Below are 19,035 nucleotides of genomic sequence, written 5' to 3'. Positions count from 1 at the left end.
GAGGTAATAATTTCTTTCTATTCAGCACTAATGAGACCACATTAGGAGTGCTGGGTCCAGCTCTGGGCTCCCCAGTCTGAGAGACATTGACATACTGCAGAGTCCAGTGAAGGGCCACAAAGATGATTAAGAGAAGGCTCCAGGATTCTTATCCATGTGTATATATATATATTTGATGGGAAGGAATGAAGAAGAGGAAGTCAGATTCTTCTTGGTGGTGCCCAGTGACAGGACAAACGTCAATGGACACAAACTGAAATACAGGAAATTCCATTTAAATGTGAGAAAAAGCTTTTTCACTGTGAGGGTTTTGGAATGTTGGCACAGGTTGGTCAGAGAGGTTGTGGCATCTCTGTCCTTGGAAATATTCAAAACCCAACCAGACACAGCCCTTAGCAACTAGCTCTAGTTAACCTTGCTTTGAGCAGGAACATTGGACTAGGCTATACCCAAAAATCCCTTCCACCTTCAGTGATTCTGTGAGTCAAAGCATAAATACAGCATATTGATTTTTCAGAACTAGAAAATTTTCATGTGACTTAAGAGAAAACACCAAGAGATTAAGGTGACTTCTACATTGCCGTTACTTACATAATACTCATATAACATTTGCTTTGATAAATTATTTTAAATCTTGGGATTACCTATTTATCAAACATATATACAAGTATACATGTTCCTTTTCCGGGTTAAGTAGAGGTGGCCCGTCCACCTTGGCAATGGCCAGTAATTTAAATGTCACAGATGGTAAATTTAAAATATGGTGCGTCATGATCCGAGTTCCTTATAGTCCCAACATACTATACCCTAATCTGTTGGGTCAGCCCTCAACACAAGCTCCCGCCACGGTGGCCTCTCGTCTCCCTGAGGGGGTCTGGCTCTCACCCTAGATAGATAGAGAGGATTAATTTATTAACAGTCAGTATAATATCCATAAATACAATCAATTACAATTCATTACAATTCATTACATTTCAGATCTTAAACCCATCCGGGCCTGGCTTACAAAGATGTGTATAATGTCCACTGATGAAAACAGTGCCCTCTTTGATAAACAACGGGCAACCTTTTCTTGTCGGGAACAAGAGAGTCCAAGGTCCTTCAACAACTCATAATTGCCTTCATGCCATTTCCCACGTGCACCCAAAGGAAACCCGACGAACTTAATAACACTTGCGTTCGTCAGCTCTCGAATTTGATCTTCCAAATGCCAATACTTGCGAACCTTCTCAGCAGCTGCATCTGTGAGGGATGTCTGTTTACTCTCAAATCTCACCGTGGCATCTACCACCAGAGCTTGTTCTTCCTTCACGAAGATCGACTCCGGTTTGTACAGTTCGTTCTGATTATCCCTCAAAAGCGGCTCCTGGAATACCACTCAATCCTTCTTTTTCGCTTCAGCCATCAACATATTTATACTGTGTTGCAACTACTTTCATTTTAGCCCACCAATGCTGATTTTCAATTTTCAGTTTGTTTTGAACTTCAGAAGCAGAGAACTTTCAGTTTATTTCAGACCTACTCAGATCATATTACCAGAGAACTTGATGAAAATAAAGAACTAGTCCTGTGGCTAAAAAAAGATTGTGTGTTTTTTCCAACAAAAACCCTTATAAGCTTGCCCTGCAGTTAAATTGCTATAGCAAACAGTAACAGTCCATTCACATCTATTATAAGAGGAGTATCACCTTCAGTTTTATTGACTGTCAGAAAACAGGTCCCATTTTGTGAAACAATAAAAATCAAATTTAGTGTAAAATCTCCCAAGGTTGTAGCCTGTAACCTTATAACATAAAAAATGACAGCAGTAAGTCTTTTTTTTTTTTTTTTTTTTCACTTCAGACTTCAAAAGAAACCAGAGGTTATATTCCAGAGCAGGGAGTGCTGCACCCATTGACATATTATCATGCAGAGGCACAGCAAAGGTATCAGAAAATACCTTCAATTTGTTTCTTTTCTTAGTGCTGTACATCTCTATCCAACACAGAAAGGCACAGCCTGTTAGTTTAACACTCACAGGTAAATTCTAAGAACTAAATGAAATATAAAGCATTAGTTCACCTGAAAAATTATGCAAGCAAAGTGAAAAAACATATGGGACGCATAACCGAATCCTTCAACTACGAGTTCATTATATTGGATTTGCATGGCAAGGTTTTGGTAGCAGAGTGGGCTACAGGGTGGCTTCTGTGAGAAGCTGCTAGAAGCTTTCCCTACGTCTGATAGAGCCAATGCCAGCCGGCTCCAAGACAGACCCGCCACTGGCCGAGGCTAAGCCAATCAGCTGCAGTGGTAGTGCCTCTGTGATAACACATTAAAGAGGAAAAAAAATAACAAACCTTGCAGCGCAGCAGCAGCCAGGAGAGAGGAGTGAGAATATGTGTGAGAAACAACTCTGCAGACACCAAGGTCAGTGAAGAAGGAGGGGGAGCCGGTGCTCCAGGCACCGGGGCAGAGGTTCCCCTGCAGCCTGTGGCGAAGACCATCATAACACAGGTTGTCCCCTTGCAGTCCATGGAGGTTAACAGTGGAGCAAATATCCACCTGCAGCCCATGGACGACCCCCACGCTGGAGCAGGTGTATGCACCTGAAGGAGGCTGTGATTCCATGGGAAGCCCACACTGGAGCAGGCTCCTGGCAGGACCTGTGGACCCATGGAGAGAGGAGCCCACACTGGAGCAGGTTTGCTGGAAGGACTTATGACCCCGTGGGGGACCAACGCTGGAGCAGTCTGCTCCTGAAGGACTGCACCACGTGGAAAGGACCCAGGCTGGAGCAGTTTGTGAAGAACTGCAGCCCATGGGAAGAACTCACATTGAAGAAGTTCATGGAGGACTGTCTCCCATGGGAGGGACCCCATGCTGGAGCAGGCAAAGAGTGTGAGGAGGAAGGCGTGGCAGAGACAATGTGTGAAGAATTGACCTCAACCCCCATTCCCTGTCCCCCCCTCCGTTTTCCTTGCCGCTGAGGAGGAGGAGGTAGAGAAAAATCAGGAATGAAGTTGAGCCTGGGAAGAAGGGAGGGGTGGGGGGAAGGTGTTTTAAGATTTGTTTTTATTTCTCATTATGTTACTCTGATTTTGAGTGGTAATAAATTAAATTAATTTCCCTGAGTCAAGTCTGTTTTGCCCCTGACGTTAAATGGTGAATGATCTCGCCCCATCCTTATCTTGACCCATGAGCCTTTAATTATATTTTCTCTCCCCTGTCCAGCTGAGGAGGGGGAGTGATACAGCAGCTTGGTGGGCACCTGGCATCCAGCCAGGGTCAACTCACTACATTCATACAAGGCCATATGTGATTTTCACGTACAGAATATATGAAGGGGCCCTGTGGAAGAGTGAAGGTAATGTATCTTCACTAGTCTGCCTTCCTTCAACATCATTGATAAGGTTCAGATTGGACAACAGGATGCAGCTCCATTTTCCTGGTTCTTGATCATTTTTCTCCGGATAAGAAGTCACGAGCCAGTTTTCAGAGGTAAAATACTTGATAGGAGGGCAGTGACTTTGAGCTGTGCTTCAAAGCATGTTCACTGCAGGAAATACAAGAATAAAAGCTATGGTCTTAGAAAAGAGGCAGTTTCTTCCAGACTCATGTGGACCAAGTCCTTTCCCTCAGCACTTGAAAAAGGGGTTGGCCATGGTTTATGCAAGATACTCCGTACACTAGGTACCCCAGTTTCAGTGGCTGCATCATTCTTCACTTGTTTGTCAGAGATCAAATTCACAAATACTTGAATTGTGACCATGGTCCCATCTTCAGGAGTCTTTCCTGCAGCATCTTCATTAAGACAACTTTAAAAATGCCCCATCCACCTTTTGCCTTCAAATTCAAACTCTGGTTTCCACTGAAGGGAAATCCATGTGGATAGGCTGGATGGAGCCAGGCACTCCTGTCAGTCTTTCTAGGTAGCCTGACTCGGTTGCCTGATGGGAATATTTGAAAGTGCATTTCAATGTTTAAAGATAAGTAACTATAGAATAAAATCTTAGGCTGTACCAACACACAAGCATGTGAAGCAAAATATTTGCCAACATTTTCTGTTGAAGACTTTTTCACTTGAGAATCAATGGATTCTGAAAGATTTCAAAAAATAGCCTGTACGCAGACACCTAAGTGGCCTAATAGTTCACCCAAAGTACTCAGTAGCTCCATTCATTTCAACTCTCAATTTCACATGCATGCTGAAGTTAGATAAAAGTTCTCTAAAATTTGAAAGAGAGAAAACATGCAGTAAAGCACTTTATTAGATTATTTTCCTGATATCATACATAGAAACACTTTAAAGAACTTTACAAAATAGGAAATTGCAGGTATCATGTAAGAAGGAAAGTTACATTTAAAAACAATCACCATATTCACATTGCTGATCTACTGCTTTGCATTTTAAAGGAGACTGAGAACCTTATCTGTAAAGGAAGGATTATTTTAAAAAGGAATGCCAACTCAGAATCAAATATTTAACAAATAGTGGAATGTCAGTGTGAGTCTAACTTCAGGTAAATGTATGAATTTGGAATAGGCCTCACAGACTTCACAGTGCTGATTGCAAGATTGGAAAATGTACCTGAAAACATACACACAAATTCCTAGGCTTCTGTAAGCAAGCTTTCAGTTTCCATCAGTCTTGACTCAAAGACAGGGGAAGGAACTACAGGGGAACAAAAATTCAGACTACCCACCTCTTCCCCACCTGCCTTTCTTCAGCGTCCATTCTGGAACAAGAATAAGGATACTTGTCCCTCACTTAGAATCATAGAATCATAGAACTGTTTAGGTTGGAAAAGATCTTTAAGACCATCAAGTTAACCTAGCACTGCCAAGTCCACCACTAAACCATGTCCCTAAGCACCATATCTACACATCTTTCAAATACCTCGAGGGATGGGGACTCAACCACTTCCCTGGGCAGCCTATTCCAGTGCTTGACTACCCTTTCAGTGAAGAATTATTTCCTTAAACTCAATACAGTGTTGGGGTCTTAATCAGAAAACTTGAGGATGCAGTAAAAGTTTGAATTTGAATTAACAGTTTAAATATGTATCAACCATTTAAACATGTAGCTAGGGTCACTTAGATAGTCCAAAGATGCCCATAAGGAGCCCTTTCTTATACCTTTCAGAGCAGGCACGTTCCATTGTGGCTCTGTTGTTAAGTCCCAGTAAGAGTTGCAAGGGACCTTGGCCAGGCAACCAAATAAAAACAACGTGACATTGAAGATACATTCGCTTTATTCAAGCTGTGGGTAAAGCAGGCTATCCAATTGCAGGTCTGTCCAATTATCAGTTTGGGTTTTCTTTTTTAGCCCAGCGTGAGTTCATATTTGAGTCTTAGTCAAGTAAATAGCTGCCTCAAACAGCAGCTGAACAAGGTATCTTCATTAAAACTTAGCTACAGATAGTTTGAGTGCTTGGGCAAGAAAAAAAGGAAGAGGGGAAAGTAAATGAGGAGCTCAGACTAAGAGCTCCCTTTCATCTAGGCAATGTAATGCAAATCTTTTCTATTGTGCATTTTAAGATGTAATTGGATTCAAGTTGATGTCCACCTGTCTTGAACCAGCAGGGATCTCTTCCCGCCTTTATCAAAGCGTATCTCTGCCAATTACTGGCTGCTGCGACAGTTGGAGATTTTTCGTGTATGTGCAGACTTTTACAAATACAAACTCATTAAAATTAGCTCTTTCACCTTCTGATTCCAAGAAAAACTGTCACTATGAAAAATATCAGGGATCAAGTGATCTGTACTGTCTAATTACATCCTAAAAGATCTAGGTGCTTATGTTTATGAGAAAGAAGTTTTATTTTCTTGGTATTTCCCATTTTCAAAAATTTACTGTTTTTAAGAGGAGAAACCATTATGTTAATACAGAAAGATACTTATATTGTTTACTCACTGCAGACAGACAGATAGCTCTCTATTCATTAAAGTAAATTTTATTTAATAGCAGCAAGCTGAGAATTCCTGATTCATTTAAGTAAATTCTCTGCCACTCCATAGAAAAATAGACATTCATTAGAATAACTTTACAGAGCTTATATACTGGAATTTATTGAATCATTAAAAAGAGACAAGTTCAGATCAAGTTGCTACAATCCCCTGGTTGTTTAAAAAAACAAACTTTTATTTCAATGATCAGAAAGCAGATATGACTATAATTTGTTTAACAGTGAGAAGGAAAAAAGGAAACAATTTTTTGTGGGGGCTTAAGGAATTTTGCAACAGTTTGGCTTTAAAAGTTGTACTTTATTTTTCATTTCTTCACAGGTTAAATTATTCCATTGTAAAATCTTGGTATGAGGATCATTCATGACCATTTTTTGTCTAATGTTCTGTATTTGAAATGAACACTGTAGGTATGTTCAGTTACTAGGGATGGGCACATATGCCACAACTTTGGCTACCAAGGTCTCAGAACCAGTTTTCCAATGTGTTTAGGCAGACGTATTGTGTGCATGTAGCAATATATGACATACATATATGACATAATAGCTGTATTTATGATACATTTCAGCTATTACCTTAGGATTTTTTCCTCTCTAGCGATGAACCCAATATTGATGAAGACTGATATATAGATTTGCTATGGATTATATGTACATTTTTTAAGTGCTCAATGCTACTGCAAAAATTTCAGAAAGACCACAGGTCACAGAACTCTTTCAGGGGAAAACGTATGCCTGAAAACTGTTGACAGGCAGGAAAAGGTGCAAGTGTTAAGGGAAAGCTGAGGGACTTGTACCTAGAAGCCCAGGAGGTAGAGAGGGAGACCTTTCAGGGTCTAGAATGCCTCACTCTTAGTCTACACCATGATGTGTGGTACATATATGTTTATTTAAGGAGAGAACTGATCTAGAAAACCTCCTCAGAAAGTACAGGACTTCCCCTACATTTCATTTGGTCTTGCAATTCAGACAGTGCAATACGATACCACCAAAATATTTGGAAACAGCAAACAACACACAAAACATATTTGTCAGAAAAGTATGCCACAGAAAGTGGAGTGGTCTTTTTTCCCTCTTTATACATGGGTTGCATACATATGTGGCCTTTTTTTTGTTTGGTGGTTTGGGATTTGGGGTTTTGGTTTCAGGACCTGTTTTTCTTTTCTTTTTTTTTGGGGGGGGCCACACTTTTCTCTCTCAAACATATAAAATGGGTATCAGATCACTAGAAATCACTTATCAATATTGTAGATAAATTTTTGTTAAGATGAAGAGAACGATCTCCCAAGATGGCACTACCAAGAATATCTGGTACATTTCAGGTTCTAGCAACAACTTGGCCCTAACCACATGCTCTCTTGTCATAACATCTGTACTTCACTCCTCAGAGCATTTCCATAGTTTCTCTCTCACCATGGTCTTCCACTGGATCATGAAATAAAGGGTTCATTGCAGAATGTTAAGCCTGATGGAAAGAAGCCTCAGTGGCTCAGGAAGAGCCACTGGCAGATGTGCTTCTCCATAGAGGAGCAGTATCACCCGCAGGGCTGGCATGACTGGAGCTGGGAACCAGGCTCAGGAGAGTCAAAGGCAGTGACAGACCACAGTGGGGGAGCAAGCAAGCAGGAAAGGAAACAGATGTGAACCAGGAACCACCATTTGTCCATCTTGAAGGAGATGGACAGTCTAGTTTCTTGGACCGTAATCCCAGCAACTACAGCATCAACTGCAGCATGCTCATGTGGAGGCCATACCCAGGGCAGGACTGTGCTGTAAATGAACTCATCCACTGTGTGACAGGGACTTACTGAAAGCCATCATAACATGGAAAGACGCACAATGTCTTATACAATAGAAGCTGGATAATTTGAAAGTTATTAAGATGCAAACCAGGCATTTTTCCTCAAGTACCACATTTGTTCTCAGATTTATGACCTCTCCTTGAAAAATATGAGCTAAAGGAAATGAAATCTAACTGAACTAAGCCTTTCCTTCTACACTAACAAAGTAGTTAGCTCATCTACAGTTAAATAATGTACTACCTGCATCAGACATTCCCTAATGCCCCTATGATATTAGTTTTAGTTATATAAACTGTAGTAGTTATGTCTTCTTTCACTGTGTCACTGAGACAAAATGGAAAAGTAAACACTAATACTCTATAAAAGAGAGATCAAATTAGAAGCGTTCCTTTGAAGACAGGAGAGAGATATTCAAAATTGAAGAATAATCGCAAACACCTTCAGTATAAGGAAGTAATTTGAAACCAGCTTCCAGAAAGGCTGAGTGGGAAGCTCTAGGGCAGAAGAATGGAGATCAAGGAAAGTTCTCCTGAGTACCATCACGCAGTGCTCCAGATCCAGCAAAGGACTGAGGTATATATCAGCTACAGTAGAGCAACTCTAAATTTTAACCAAGGACCAATCTTATATAAAGCAGAGAGACATCATTAAAAACCTCTTGTTTGAAAGGCAGGCATTGGCACAGGAAAATCAAATCATTTTTCTTGTCTGAAACATCCTTATGTTCTCACAGAGTAGATTAAAATTCTATCCGCCTCTCCTGACTTTGTATTTCAGAGTCCATTTTCTCTAAGCTTTACAATGTGGTAACATACTGTTATTTTTAAAGCAGAGCAATGTTATGGAAGAATTTTCCAAAACAAGCTAGATCTCTACAGTACAATAAAAAAAAAACCAAGACAAAAAAAAAATATTAACCTCTAAAGCCTTTAAATATATATCTATATATGTCTGCCGTGTACATGTATGAATATATATATAAATGTGCATACATACATACATATACATACATATGTATATATATACAGATATATGCAGGTATAGTTATATCAATATAGATACGGCTATAAATATAGATGTGTGTGTGCATACACATATTATAAAGCAAAGAGAGGAATGAAATATTTCATCAGTATATTCTGCACCTTGTTGATACTGAAACTGCAAAACATCTCCATGTAGAAACGCCACACACTGATAAGACACAGCTTGAGAGAGGGGGTTCAGCTAGGACAAGAGCTCGACGCACATAACTGCTCCTGACAACAACCGATCGCATTCATGCTGCTGCTACCAGAGCAAGCTGATCAGCTGTATGTACCTGACACTAGGAAGAATTTTTTAAAATTAAATTCTACAAAAGAATAAAAATGGCAGCTGCAGAATCTTTTCTAGTAACTCAGCTGAGATGCTCTGCCTCTTCCTGTGCCTTTTCTGCTAGTGTGCAGAAAATACAGGGTAGAATTTTCTCACTTTGAGAGATCTTTTTACTGTTTTGAGAAGTAGAAATTGCCAGGCCATGTTAAAACACCAATCTGTTTATTCTGGTTTATTTTAGTTTTCATTTCTTCTTCTTTCACAGCAGCTAGTCCTAAGGGATTTAGAGGAATAAGCACATCCTTCTAAAGGCTAATTATGCTGCCATGAGATGACTACGTGACTGGTTTATATCCTGCAGTATAGACAGTCTTATTCTATGTACATTTTTAGCTTAGTTTTCACAACGAGGATGTTAGATTTGCTATTTACTGCTACAAACTATGTAGATTTTTGAGCCAGTGGTAGTTTGGAGCACTTAAAGTGCTTGCCGAGAACAAAGGGAGGATCACAGAGGGAGCAAGAATTACAGTCCCTAAATGCTATAAATGTTCTGAGTAAAGTTTATTAACGGTTAGACAGGATTTCCCCCTTGTAAGTAGCACTATGGCTACCAAGCAACCTAACTGCCACTAGGAACAAAATAATATTCCTCATCACTACCCATTGCTCTTGCGAGCACAAAGTAAACTTGAAATGAAGGTCAAATCATTAATAGTCTTGCCAAGTCAAATTTGTGCAACGGCTGCAAAGCAGCTTGAGCCAAGGCATTTTAGGAATGTCTGAAGACCACTATTGGAGCAAGCAGTATACTCATTTTTCACTCTTCCTTTATAATCCCAAGGATCACAGCAAAAGTCCTCAGAAATACCTTCATTAGTTACATTCCTGACAGGCAGAATAAGCTTGGACCTTAAGAGCCTAAAAAATCCTGCACAGAAGAATCAAAAAGTTCTTTATTTTAATCTTTTCTGACATTTTGCCTAATAAATCGTTGCTAAAAAAACAGATTTTCTAAGGTCAGTCACTATTGCTTCTTACCTTTCTTCTAAATCTTCCAATAATATACTAGCGTTTTTTTATTTATCCCACATACTCAAGCATGCTACCAAATTTATCCATTCAAGAGACTGGGGTTTTTTTTCTATATGTTTTAAGAAGCATATATTGCTGGACCAGTGCTGACACTTAACTATAAAACCTGTATACAGAAAACCATGCAGTAGTAGGATGGAGTGAAAGAAGGGTGTAGTGTCTAAATGGTTAAGGCATTGGGTTTTTAAGGTGACAGCTGAAAAATAGATACACAGAAACCTGCAGTTTACTTTTCTCAAAAGAGTGAAAGATTTTGAGATCTGGCATCAGGGAGCCTCATGTCTTTGTAAGCATAAGATTAGACCACTGTGCCACTCCTTTGAGCAGAAAAGAGATGAAATAGTGAAGCAACCCTTCCATCCACCAGCACAACATCTTTGCCTAGAAAAGGAAAACACAACCCATTTAGCAAAATTTCTCTGAACAAAAATGAAAAAATATTTTAAAAGAAAAAAAGGCAATCATAGACTTTTACATTAATTTGGCGTGGAAGGGTCCTCCTGGGGTTTCTTGGTCCCTCCCTCAGCTGAAACAAGGCCAAACTCAGAGTTAAAATGAGATGCTCAGGGTCTTGGTAATAAACTCCCTTGCTCAATTGTAACAAATTGCAGCAGGTGCAAACAAGATTATTGTGAAAGATCATATGCTCCTGTGCAATGTAACTGAATGTATCTCTCACATTGAAAGCATTTTTGGTTGAGATCGATTTGGCAGTACATTGGCTACTTAGCAGAACTACAGAAAACAGGCAACAGGATTTCTATAATTCGTATTGTTGTAGCAGCTATTGATCTTTTCAATGGAACATTCCAAGCACAGACATAACATAAAAACTTAATTCCTGTCCCACAGAGCCTAGTATCTGCATATAAGACAAGACACAGCAGATCGATATGGACAGATTAGGGAACAACAGTGAGACAGTATTGGCCAGCATGACAGGCAAGAATCACAGCACACTAGGAGCTTGACCTGCTGTCAATTTTTTTGTAGACATCAGTGCATCTTAAGCTTTTTACAAGAGATATGAGGGAGAACAATGCTTTGCAGAGGTTTACAAAGTATCCCTCACACAGGCATCCCAGCAAGGCTTTTCTTTCAAGGACTCCAGAAATCTTTGAAGAATATAAGCTCTTTTTCTCTCAACATAATTTCCAATTATTTAAAAAAAAAATAAATCAAGACCAGTAGTGATGTAGTACTTATTCTAGAATCTGACTTCTTTACGTAAGAGTATACTCAGAGCCTCTTACATTTTCTCTGCTATCCAAAACACCTTCTGAAAATTACCTCTTTGATAGATCTTTCCTGTTTCAATGCATATTTTCCCAAACTCACAAAAAGGGCCTCCCTCTATCAGCTGGTCTGTAGTCAGGGCTGGTTCAGGAGGGGAGAGGTGAGTGTTGATGGGGTGGTCACAAATTCAGAAGTTTTGAGACAGTTTATCTTTTTATAATTCATAAGTCACATGTGAATACCTGTTTCATGAAAATCAAATTGTCAATAACAGGAAAGGAGGGAAATTAAAACAGTTCTTAATTTTGCTCTAGCAATGACTGGTAGTCATAGCTTTGAGATTTTAGAGGAGTTTTCAATAGGAGTTATGCTCAGTCATGCTGCAGCTTTTGAAAGGACCACTCTACACTACCTGTGGTTAATGATCCATGTTTGACTCATCTTGTGTCTTGATTTTTAGACTGCTGAGACCGTGAAATCAGAAGGATCCGTGGAGAGTGTGCTCTTCTGAAAATTAAACTACCTGGCTGAGAGTCCTATAAGAACAAGGAATTTGTTGCAGGACCTACGCTGCCACAGCTGAGGGATTCTCTCAGCATTCCCAGTTGCTGTATGTTGCCTGGCTCAAATGTAGCATAAAAGCTACATACACAAACCAGATGAGAGATGTAGCAAGCTACAGCAGAGGCCATATCTAGAAAAACAAAGGGATAAGACCCCAGAGTAACAAGTGATTTTCTCAAGCAGTAACTCCAAATATAACCAATAGCATGTTCTTAAGGGGGAAAAAAAAAAAAAAAAAAGATAAACCTTCATAAGACACAGGAAGTAAAATTTCTGCTCTATTCATAAACAACAAAACCTGTCCTGAGGTACTGTGTTCAATTTAAGTACAATACTACAATAAAAATAATAAACCAATTAAAAAGAGTCTAACAGCAATGTCTACAAAGCATTTCTTATAAGAAAAAAAAAAGAATAAATTGAAATTGTTCAAGTTTGTAGAAGTAAGCACAAAGCAAATTTATGATAACTGTCTTCAATTCTTAATGAAGTAACTGCAAAGAAAGGGGATGAACTACTCTCCATATCTGGGAAGGACAGAACAAGAACAAGTACATTTTGTTGCAAGTAAGGAAAGAATAGAATGTCATAGCTTATTAAAGTTAAGAATAATAATATTTGGAAAGTAGTTAGAGATGGCAAACTGGATTTTCTGTCACTGAAGTTCCAAGAACAGGTTAGACATATCAGAAATGGGTTAGCTGTAGTTGATCCTGCTTAGAAGTAGTCAGATGGATTAGAAGACTTTTTAAGGTCACTCTGAGCCTTAGAATCTTGTGATTTTGATCGTTATTTTGAGTTAGTTTCAGGCATAAATTTTTGGTTACCAAAAGGTACTTTCCTACATCTGACCTAACTTCCAATTCAAATTGATCTTTGAGTAGTCCAAAGATATTTTCCACTGTCAATCATACATCTCAGCATGACCACAATTTTACCTTTAAGAACCATTATACCATGCTGAATTCTACATTTAGTTCCTGTCCTACTTTCGAAGTTGGTACAATGCTTGCTCTTTACAGTTTTCTATTTCTGCAGGTTAAGGTTACATTGATTTAAATTCAAAATTTGAGGTTGGAGTTCTTTCATTACAGAACTAAAACCCATTGGTTTACCAGCTTTATTTCCTATGTTTCCAGGTAGAGAGTTCTCAATTTGTATTTTCCTCCAGTAACAGCATTATTTTAAAATATTCAACAAGGTTTTTAACAAACTGCAATTATTACTTGCTAAAAGGCACTTTGTACATGACTCTGTCCATCCCATTATGTGAGGAGCTCTTCTGTTGAAAAAAATACTACTGCTTATACAAACATTGCTCTTGATCACTTTTTTACTTGATGCAAAAAATGGTTTTAGAATGTTTTATGGAATTGAGAATTTGAAGAAACTGAGGGTTTGTTTAGACTAAAAGTGACTGTATAGTTCCCTTGCACTATCAGGGAACCATGTGGCTGCTACACAGGCCCTATTTACCACAAGCCACAACCTCCCTGGTACCTTCTGACAGAGTGAGGGCCTTTGGAACTACATCACATTACAGAAAGAGAGAAGAAAGTTGAGTCTTTAAAGTTCCCTGTAGGAGTAAGTTACAACTAGATGTTGCAAGTCTTACAGTTTCTGTCACTAAGTCAACTAGGATTCATTTTAAGGTTGGTGAAACTCATCTTTCTGGCCGAAAGATACAGTCTCTGAATCATTCTTTACACAGGGTAACCCCAGTTGAAATCTCATGTCTAGTAGAGGGAGTTAAACTACATTAGAGGGAAATGCAGAGATGTCCATGTTATGAAGCACTCTGGAATACAATGTTCTCAGTTCCTGCTGTTGACATTCTTTCACTGTATTCACATGATGGGATTTTTAACTTTGCAGGAAATTAGACCCTTGAGAGGTCCACTTAATTAGAAGGCATAAAAGTGACTGAATTATGCTATTATTTCTTTGTTAGGAGAAAGCTTTAGTTAATTGAGAAATGCGGAAGAAATGTAATAACATGTTTGACATCAATGTATAGACCTAGAACCGGTTTAAAATCAGATATTTTTAATAAGCCACCTGGTTCAGTTGCAATAAAAGGGTAACTGATTACTGTCAATGTAGAACTGGCATAATTTTAAATAATTTACAAAGCAAACAAACTTGATATGCTAATACAGTAAAAATTTTAGAATTAATTTGAGAAATTCCGGGGATATTAATATGCAAGTAAAATAAGGGGCAAAGGTAGCTATTGGTGCTTCTTTGGAACTTTTTTCCAGGGACAAGCTTTAAAACTTTCTCTGCCATTTGCCACCCATGTAAGCAAGGGTTTTAACGTTCTGTATTCTTGCAGAGGTATTGCAGAGGTATTGTGTCTGAGATTATGCTGAAGTAAACTGATGCCTAGACCATGAAGGCAGCAACATGAAATTCTTAGATTTCTATGGAATATTTTGCATGAAACAAATAAAAGGGTCATTTCAGCAAGATAAAGTAATTGTAAATCCAATTCAAAGCAATCTAAACTAAACCAATGTTTGGGCTTTGTTTTGCTTTGTTTCCTGTTTGGCAACCAGATGGTGAAATGTGCTATTTGCACAGGCCAATCTGGTGTCAGTAAGTCTCTGTAGTCACATCAAAACAAAATCCAAATTAAAATTCCATTTCTGTTCTAGTGTGTCTGCAGTTCTTCTTTGCACCACAGTGCATGAAGTAGTCCAGCTAAGCAGTACAGCATGGGAAAATGAAGGCATTCGTGATAAGGAGTAATGCAGATCTTTTTCTCTTTTACACAGCTGCCTGTGAATGATCAGCTAAAGTCTAGCTGCAGCTTAGCTATGGCAGACTGAAACACCAGATAATGCCTAGAAGTGAGATGTAGTGCTTCACCATACCACTAGCTAAGTTTCTAACAACTTCCATTTTCCTAAATTCAGATGTTTTGAAAAAAGAATCCAGAAAAACCTTTTTTTTTCTACTTCAGGCTCGCATTTTATCTCTTCTGCCCTACCTTTGATAGCTTTTTTATTCTTCTTCTGTCTGAGTATCTGATGCTTAATTCTGATATCAACAGCATTCAGTGGGAAACAGCCATTTCCAATTTAGTTCTTACTTTTAAAAAAAAAGAAATCTACACTGCTAGACAAATTTAGAGTCTTGTAGATAATTTCAATTAAAAAAAAAAATTTTGTTAGATAGAGGGCAACAGCATTTGGATTTCCCCCCCAACCCCGCAACTCAGAAAATTACAATAGCCTGCCTTCTTAAACATAGCAGACTTCAGTCTAGAAGAGGTTGCTTTCTTGCTCACAGCTATGAGCTTCTTTTAGCCACCATCAATCAAAAGTAATCAAGAGTGACAACTGACATATTTTGGGATGCCCTTCTGTCTTACTGTTTTCATGCACTACTTTACTTTTCCCAACTTGGGCCACTCTTTCCTAGCAACACCTGTCAAAGCCACATTGTCAAGAGTTCTCCATTCCTGAGCAACTTGATAGTTCCTTTTCATTTTCAGGAAGGTGCAAAGGAAGTACTTGATGGACTATTACAGCTATACTAAATGAAGACTGGTACTTAAACCCTCAAGCTCTGCACCATTAAAAAGTAAACTAGCTGCAGGAAATTGACTCTCTGAAATAACAGTTCCCATATTTATCACACAGTTTGGGTGCCTCGGCCCAGCACATCTGATCCCATCTCTCAAGAGAAAGAGATCCTTATCACCTATGGAGGAGTCCAAGCAGCACCTGAAATATTACGGACAGTTCAACCACTCACACTGGTGCCCTGATTGCCAGTACCACCCTGGGTATCCAGAGAAGGGTGCCACCCAGCCATTGCACCAACACCCCTACATGGAGCAAATGGACTGCACTGATTGCCCAGTGAATTCTTCTGGGAAGCAAAGTACACCCAGTACTGGTAGAATGAACTATTAATTGTTTTGAGGAAGAAGAACTATGAACCAAACCCCTGGCCAAAACACAGCCACCAAAGCACCACTTTACAATGGACTCTCATATAATGACCAAAAGTACACCCTCTTCACTGACAGTTCCTGCAGCCTCCAAAGGGGACAGAAACTGTGGAAAGCAGCATTGCAGAGTTCCATCACTCGCTGCATAGCTAAATTGCATGGAAGAGAAGTGCCCAGTCAGTTTGCAGAAGCCAGAGCTATGCAGATAGTGTTAGAAGGGGAAGAAGGGGAAAAGTGGCCTACAGGGCATGTCTATATTTATTCCTGAATGGTAACCACAAAGCTGTGTGGGAATGGATAAAACAATGGAAAATAGCATGAAGATAAACACATCAGGGCAGCTGAGGTATGGCAACAGATAGCTCATCAGATACAATGAAGACCCATGCAAGTTCATCATGTGAATGTACCCATCCCAAGCAACAGAGCTGCAGGAGAACAGCAGAACACAGGACCGGTCGGTATGCCAAGGGGGAACAGTGCAGTCCTGGCTGCAACTAGAGACTTAGACTGGGACCATAACAGAGAACTGGGTTTAGTTCATCTATGTGTGGTTTGTAGCGCCAACATGTGCTGACCACCTGCAAATTGCTGGAAAATGACTGTGGGAAGAATTTACATTGTGGTGGAAGTATAATGATACATGTATAACAATCTATGGGCAAGTACTTTGTACGGATTTTTAGCAAGCCTTTTATTGTTAAAGAAAACCATTGCCACAGAACTGGAGACAAAAAAAAAATCTTTCTCAGCTTAAACAATATGAATCAAAACACAAGGTTTAATGAACACTTTTCAGGATCAAGAGGATTCAGCAGTCATGTCCCCCAGGGACTGATGATGGTTACAGCTTCATTCAGCTTCTTTATCAATGATCTGAAGAAACCACTGTACTGTGAAAACTGTGAGCCTGAAGCCAGTTCCACTCTTCCAGGTGGTCAAAAGCCAAGTCATTGGCCAGGAACGCCAAAAAGTCTTGACAAACTTTGTAAGTGGGTAAAAAGGTGGCAGATGACCTAGCAGAGAAGGCTATGGTTAGGGAAAACTACCATAAAGCTTGCATACACAGTGCTGAACTCATAAAAATGCAGTTATAATTAAGAAGGATTTGAGAGTCATGGCTTGCAGTTCTCTGAGACCATTATGCAGCAGTAGCCCAAAAAAGCCAATAAAATATTGAACATCAACAGAAAGGTGTTGAGAGCAGGACAGAAGCCATCACTGTGCCATTTTAAGAAACTTTGGCATGCCCGCATTGGGACTGCTATGCCCAGTTCTAGTCTCTGCATCAGACGAAGGAGATGATAGAGCTAGAGAAGGTGCAGAGAAGGACAACTAGATGATCAAAGGGCTAGAGAGATGCCTTATGAGGAGAGATGAGAAAGCTTGGGACGGCTGAAGAGGCCTTACAGAATCATGAAGGCCATGGAAAAGCTGAGAGCAGAACTGTTGTTTGCCAAATCCTGCAATTAGAGAACTAGGTAGCGCTTGTTGAAACATTACTAGGAAAGTGACTGAAAACAAAGAAAACGCTTCTTCACCCAGTAGGTACTAAACTTATGGAAGACAGGAAGCAGGGGAAGGAGATAGTATTATCACACACAAAAACGGGTAGACAGATTCATGGACCACAAGACCATACTAAAAATACTAAAAAGAGAGGTCAGGGACGTACCTTCTAACATTCCTAATACAATGATTGGGGGTGCTGGGACAGTAAAAGGGGAGTGAATGTTAAAAGTGACAAACAAACCAAGTGTCCTTTGTGCTATGCAAAGTAAAAGAAATATGAAATATAGCCCATCGTTTACAGTCTTAAAGGTAGATTGCACAGCATTAATCAATCAACAGATAAGACACTTGTCAAAAGTTGTAATACAAATTCTTCCTTCCCATCCCATTCCTTTTCTTCATCTGCTCTCTAGTGGCATCTGTCTCCATTTTGACACTGGTTATACATATCCTGAAATGCCTTTTTGACTGCTTTAGGCCTGGTAGTTTTTGATCTACTATTAATAAAAAGGGAAATAAAAAACTCTTTAAAAGTTATTCAAATAAATGGCAACAGCACACAATGAGGTTGTCAATCCATCTTAACTCAGAAGAGTAAAATAGATGTCAGTAGAATGAGTTGGCATTTGCTCAACTCCCAATTGTCAGGAAGTGTTTAAGTACGCCACGCCACACTGAAGCTGACAAAATCTGAAGTTTTCATCCCCAGAGGAGATGTCAGCAAAGGGGAAAGGAATAGGAGCTATTTAGAGTCCCAAGCGGAGTCAGAAACACAGCCTTTGCAAATTCAGTCTCTTCTACACTAGTCTAGAAACTCTTATATATACCAGCTCCATTTCAACTCTTCCCATCACCTTAGTAATGTTTAAAATAATTTGCTTAGAGCAGAGAAGGAAAGCACATGGCATGAGGTGAGAAATGCAGAACTTTTTGAGACTATAATGAGACCCCAGGGTACACCCTTGCTGACATTGGATTGCTGTTTTGAGCTTTACCATATGGCAGGCACAGAGACTTCACAGGACAGCCGAATGGGTAGTCCTTCCTGTACAGGCCTTTAGTTCTCTGTGGGAAGTCTACAAAACAGTCACAGACATGAAAATCGAATGTGTCAGGGAACGCAAGAAGCCCACAGCTACTCCAGTACCCATCAAAGCTGGTACACATAGCCACAGGTCTTCTGGTGGAGAGGAGAGAGATGGTTGGTTGTATAGACACTGCCAAACTGTAACATTGCATACACGGTAGCAATAGAGACCAACTATTGTTAACCTCATTTTCATTTCCTCCAATTAACAGAATCATTTTCATTTTTTTGACATCTTCCTTTGGTCAGATGAAAGAAACAGATTCATACTAAGTGGTTTTGATTTTGGACTTTCTAAATTGTGTTGCGGGTTTAAGCATGTACTGTCTGTTTTCAACACACAAATCCATTTTGATTACAAATTAACTAGGTTCAGCAGAAAAGCCTGAATATCAGTGAAAAATGGTGGAATTCAGCCTCCTGAGTCACTCGAGTCTTTTTTTAAGTGCTTTTATGTGTTGTCTAACAGATTAAGATTAAATTATCAATTGTTTTAGACACCATTGTGTAAAATGT

Source organism: Nipponia nippon, unplaced genomic scaffold (genome assembly GCF_047370975.1).
Source record: "Nipponia nippon isolate SJK-2023a ecotype South Korea unplaced genomic scaffold, ASM4737097v1 scaffold_1, whole genome shotgun sequence".
NCBI classification, from domain to species: Eukaryota; Metazoa; Chordata; class Aves; order Pelecaniformes; family Threskiornithidae; genus Nipponia; species Nipponia nippon.
The sequence above is the reverse complement of the archived record's forward strand: the minus strand, read 5'-3'. Positions refer to the sequence as shown.